The sequence below is a fragment of the Echiichthys vipera genome (genome assembly GCF_963691815.1).
Source record: "Echiichthys vipera genome assembly, chromosome: 2".
Lineage (NCBI taxonomy): Eukaryota > Metazoa > Chordata > Actinopteri > Perciformes > Trachinidae > Echiichthys > Echiichthys vipera.
Window position 1 is genome coordinate 26776767 of NC_139827.1, and position 6680 is coordinate 26783446.

Here is a 6680-nt window from a genome sequence, read left to right on the forward strand (position 1 = left end):
GCCGGGTGTTGGGTCGGAGCGGGCCGATCACCTTAGTCTAAACTGACGTGTCTGCTTAACACACATACACACTCCAGGTAGTGTGCATGACAAGGGGTTGGAGGCGATACTGCATCAGTAAGAATATGTGCCGTGCCTGTGGTTTAGAATATCATCCCTAAAGGGGCTCGGGAGATGTATGTTTGATCTGATGTAAGTATTTTTAAGTTTCTGTGACTATGTGAGATTGAGCGTTGCGTGTTTTGGCACGTTTGCCAGCATGTAAAAGAGACGGAAAGGCTCTTATTTTACTGCATAGTAATTTTACATGTGAGCGGCCTGGAAGACATTCACAATCACACAAAGCACACTGAGGAAATACTAACTGGCATTAATCCTCAGGCAGTGAATTGAAATTGCCTTCCCCTCTATGTCTGGATAATAATCATCACCATGATTTTCAGCACCGTCTTTCAAATGTTCTTGGCCCTTGCCTCTGGCTCTCTTTTGTTCCTAACCAAACCTCCCTCCTTTATTGGTTTCATACAGGGATCACGATCTGAAAACGCACCGTAGTGATGAATATTTTCAGTAATTGCTACTCACGATCCCTATATGGCCTCTTTGTAAGCACAAGACGAACTTACCCAACACAACCGAAAACTGTGGCCTGCATTTACTGAGTTTTCTTTCAAGGCCTTATGCGTTAACAACCAAAAACCAACAGAAAAACATCCTGGGTCCAGGGGTCATGGTAACTAGGGGGTATTGTTGTTCCCTGGATCTCTCGCCTCTCGCCCTCTGTAATGAATATGAGAGGCCTAATAGACCCTCAGTCTGACCTCCAATAAGTGCTCCACGCTTGGAAACATGAATTGCTGTCTTCAAAGCGCTGCCACTTCCTGAATGTTGCCCTTTCATTCAATGTGTGAAGTGTGTGTGTGTGTGTGTGTGTGTGTGTGTGTGTGTGCACGTGCAAAAGTGTGTCTGTGTGTGCGAACATACACACACTTGAAACCAATGCAGCAGAGGTGACTGCCCCCTCGAGCAGTGAGGAGAACCAGGGGATTCCAGACTCACACAAATTTCAACGGTCACAATTATTCATAATTGCAGGAGAACGTAGAGTTCATGTGAGTGTGTATGTGTGCTAGTGATGGGGAAAGAAAGTTGTGAGACCCACAAACTGACAAACTCAATAAAAAGCCAAAAGAGCTTGGCAAACGAGTGGGAAAAAATAGAGAACGAGAGATCATCAAACTATTTATTTTGGCACTGATAAAGGCAAAGTTCTCACACGGATTCCCAGTCAAAGAGCAGAGTGAAGAGGTGGCAACAGCCGTGTTTCCTGAAGAAACCAAAATTAAGACATTATACAATAATAATCTGTCACCAATCTTTCAAATAGTCCTAATTAAACCATTTCCAATCCGACACAAATCTACAGAACCGAAATTGTACCACATACACTTGTATTTCACCTAATCCTCCTCAACTGTGTATAAGGGAAGAAAAAATGTCTCATCTTGTACCTTGTATCTTATCAATTATTTTGGTTAAATGTGTACTTTCACAGGCTTCCTCACACAGGACACAATCAACTGCAATTAATCTGATCAATGGAATGTTAAACGGCGTACAGGATATGCTGCGGCAAGTCTAAGTACCCTCGAGCCCCGTCGAGGATATTCGACGTGATGGAGAAAAACCATGTCCCCATCTCCTCAGGGGGCTAAATCTCTCCCATGTTAGATAAATTAGTCTGGGTTAGTACCTGGACTTCCTATAGTCAACTCGCAACCTTTTGATCTCTAACTACGGCAAAATGGATCCAAGCTGATGAATTTGTACGCCCTGGTTATGATTGATTATGTGGGCGCTTAGGACGGAAAGGCCTGCCAAAGTTTATTTTGAGGTTTTTTTGGGGGCCTGGAATGGGAGATATTTCTTTCATATATTGGAGGATTTTAAGTGAAATGGGAACAACATTTAGAGAACACGCAGAAAACAGAGGAAAACAACATAAAGGCACCCAAACACACACAGAATCAAAGGATCGGGGGGCTGTCGTATGTGTGCGAGTGTGAGACAACGGAGGTCTGAAGGAGTGGCGTTGAGATGGACACATCTGAAGGTAAATGATGACTCCAAAAATCTCGCCGTGTTCCCATGCAGACCCGGAGAGGAGGACAGTCAAGCTAGACGGACACGGACACGGGGACACACACACACACACACACACACACACACACACACACACACACACACACACACACACACACACACACACACACACACACACACACACACACACACACACACACACACACACACACACACACACACACACACACACACACACACACACACACACACACACACACACACTAAAACAGAAACGGTGAGTGTGTAGCTGTGCCTGTGTGCGCTGCTGTTTGTAAGGACACACAAAAGGAGCATAAAATTACTTCACGCCCATCACTCACTCTTTTATTGCTTTCTCCTTTCAGGCCTTTACACACCGAGCGGCAGGAAGTTGCCTCCTCTGTTTATTTCATTTGACGGGAGCTGTGCCTCCGAGGCAGGCTGCAGCGGCACGTTTTGTCCAACCACATTTACACACAAGAAGCGGGACAGAGTATCTGAAACACATTTCAAAAGAATACAATCCAATACACACCACAATAACTATGGCCTAAAGTTATACTGGAGGTGATGACCTCTCAGTAACAGTGTTTACAAAAATAGCATTACAATGCAAAGGTTTATTGAACAGTTGTTCTTCTCGGTTTCATAACATAGTACCTGAGCTGGTAACTCTCGACATAGTAAGCTGGATTTTCACTGTTAAATATGGTTCAACCCCCCAAAAAGGTTGCTAACTGCTGCAAAACACTTTGATCGCAGGCAGCGAATAAAGTTAAGAAGTTATAGGGATACTTTGCTCATTTTACCCAAATTAGCAAAAATATATCTTTAAGAACATTTTAACCCAGGTGACCACTGTGGTCAGCCTAGGGCCCGTAAAGGCGGCCAGTGTGTGATTCTGACGAGATCTGTGCCATTATAGGGAAAGCTCCACTATTTTGAAGTGGGGTTGAATTGGTTAGGTGATTCTGACTGAGAGCACTTGCTTAATTCTTGAAGACTTGCAGACAAGATGATGATTTAAGATGCAACCAGAGGAGGCTTCGAGCTACTGCTCCCGGTAGCAATGTGGTACAGTTTTTGTCATTAGCTTGAACACACTGGTCCACTCAGAAGTTACGGTTTCAAAGCAGTTCACACACTGACCTAAACTGAAAGTTTCTGGCCAAAATGAAATTTTGTTTTTAAAATGATCTAACACTCACAAAAAATGTAACACATAAAAAAAAACAAATATTTCTATTAAACAACACAACTTCAGGTCAAATGGATATATTTGTGAAATCAACCATTACGCACTGGACAACAAAATACAAAAATACAGCCATCAACATGAACCTTTTCAACCTTAATTGGAGCACAATGCCTGTTTGCTGATACTTTACATAGTTATATGTAGTATGTGCCAAAAGAATCTACAAGCAAGTCGATCACAGCTCTTCCTTTTTCTAAAGAGGATTTTACAAGAGATCATTTTACTAGAGTTAATAAAACCTGCTGCACTATGCACTGTTTACACTTTTTTTTAGATGCCCTGTTGAAATAAAAAACAAAAAAATATATTCTTTAAATGTTATTTTTGTGTGCAGTAAGCACCTAGACTAGACAAATTCGTTAATTATGTTACAGCTTTTGTACGGCATCCTCTATCCACCAAGGAACCAATAAAGAATTTTAAAAAGGCTTCTTTCCATCCATTTAAAACTTAAAAATTCTTAATACAACCAACTTATGGGTCGAAATATCAACATAGCAAAACAAAGAGTGGAAATACTCGGAACTTCACATTTAGTCCATTTGTTCCTGGCTGATTGCTGACCGAAAAAATACGCAAAGGCATTTCACAAAGGTTAATTACAAATTCATAATAACGAAATTAATTTCTATCAATTGTAAATATACTTTCCTTTTGTTTATCACAGTTAATCCAATAGAGTTGTATGTCTTTCTGTGAGATCTGTTCATTGTTTTGAAAAGGGGTGTGAAAAATGTGTGAAACCAATTAAAGTGTTCACACATTTGTATGAGAAGACTTCTGCTGTGCTGAGAAACTGATGATGAATATCAAGTTGATCCCAGTTTGATTAGGCAAGTTTTGGTAATCGAGAAAATAACGTCTTAAATATATTTAAATCAAAACGATTTAAATATTTTCACCAATAATGTAGGCAATACGGGGAATGTCAGAGAATATAGCTTTGCTATAGTATGTATGTATCTATGGATGAATAAATATATTTTGTAACTATTTTGAAAGGTGTAAATTAATGTATCATAATTATGTGCGGTTGCGCCACTTGGTGGATTTTTATGAGATATGAGTTATGGGTATTGTTTGGTGACCACCCGAAAGAGTCGCGCAAACTATAAAACAAATGCACCGACCTTCCCTGTTAGGAAGAAAAGAGTCACAGTGTCCCTTGCTCTGCTCACTGAGGCACTTCTGTAGATGAACTCTGAAGCAGGAAGTTGTGAAAAGGATTTTTGGTGGCTGTGCATTTTGCTATCTGAGGCTCATGCTAACAGTCAACTAGCATCTTAAATGTAATCAGCTGCTCGGTTAATGCAGGCTGAGAGTGGAGTGTCAGACAGCAGGTCTCTAATCGCACATGCTTCCAACTAAATCAACACAAAAGTGATTAACTGTGTCAGTAGTCTCACATTGCCAGACCTATCTCCGCAGCGATGTGTCAACGCAAGAGTCTGGCTGCATGAGTTAACTTTCTGATATAGTGGGAAAAATAGACATGTGGTAAATGGACAGAGGAAGTTGGAGCAACATTATTGTTGTTCCTGGGGACATCAGTCCAGCTGGGCAGCTGTTTCCAGGAACTGCGCTAACGTTAGCTATAGTGAACACATCACTCCATCATGCAGATCAGGTCTGCAGACAGGGGATCCACATTAATAAAGTCATTATTTTGTGTTATTTAGTTCAAGTATTATTATATGATTCAAGTAATTTGTTGTTAACTTTTTACTGCTTCTTTTAGCTCCAAATTTAACCTTTTAATGGGAAAATGCAAAACATATTTCAAAAATTATTAATGATTAATTGATAAACGACTGTTAAGTCAAGAGATTATCCATTAAAGTAATTCTTAACTTTCTTGTATTTTTACACTTTTCTTTTGTAATCTTAAAATGCTCCTAATAAGCGTATGGAACACTAAAAAGTAAAAGAAATCCACCAGGTGTAGAACTTATCAATTATATTTCGATACTCATATATTTCTGATAAAAGTCTGACGGATCATTTTATTAGGGGGAGATCGACCTACCCCAAATTCGCTAGTAGAAGGTTCAACTTTGAAAGTCATTCCAGTGTACTTTCCCTAGTTGGACGTCCGAAATTTCAGACTTCCCATTGCACTTGAATGCAGCATTTCTCTTAGCACACATTGGAGGAGCGTCAGAGGTCAGGCAGGGGAAAGAGGGTGGCCCTTTAAGAAGGTATAAGAAAGAAGATAAGAAATGCTTGAAAGCAATTGCGTAAAATTTTAAATTTTAAAAAATTTAAGCTATTGCTTTAAAGCTATGGTCTACGATTTGACATACCGGCAACTATTAACATCTTTTCTAGGCTGATTATAGTCCTGTAGTCCAATCTACACAAAATGAATAGCAAAAAGAACCAAAAAAATCAATTCAGTCCATCCGCCGTAGGCCTGCATAGAAAGTAACCAAAGAGAGCCAACCGGTCCGAAAATCTCCTTTTTCCTCATACCCTCCATCCAATCTTCTCGTCTCACCTGCTCCGTGTCATCCCGCCTCGTCCCCTCCCACTTCCCCTCCCTCTTTGTAAACTCTGAGCAGTTGGTAATTAGCTTTGCAGCTCAGCTACTGGAGCTTCAATTACAATGGAGAAGGAAAAGACCGATATCAGCAAGCGGCCTCTGCTCACCCCAAAGGCGAAGATTAGAGAAGACTTAAGTTGACCGAAGAAAAGGCAGAAATGTGTCTTAGATAGGAACCACAGATGAGTCAACATAGGGGATTCCTTTGACCGGTGGAGAAGGCTACACCAGGATATGGGATTGAAAACAGATGCTGAAACAGCATACTTTTTGGATGCTTTTTTCAAATCTGTCTCAGAGGCTCAACTGAATTTCACAATGTAGACCATAGCTTTAAACATGATCACATCTTTCCCTGAACAAAGTCGTTTAACCGGCCTAAACAGAAGTGTTGTTAAATATATATATTCTTTTCATGTCTGTGACATATTTTACATATATACACATTGAAACTGTAACGCTGTTGTGATGTCAATACAGTATGACTGTGCACACGTCGTGGTAAAACTAGGCAAGACCTGAGCCACGCTGCTCGATTTGTGACAGCTCCAATCTGTCAACATGAGAGCCGGAAAAACGGGTTCCATGCCACACACACACACAGCTCACGCAGATAGTCTGACCCGGCCGAAAGGATGGCCAATCAGAAAACACCCATATCACTTTTGGATTGATCCAATGTGTCTGATAAATGAATTATATTGTCATTTAGAAATGAGTCCCCTAAAATGTTCATGGATAACTTGTAAAAAAAAT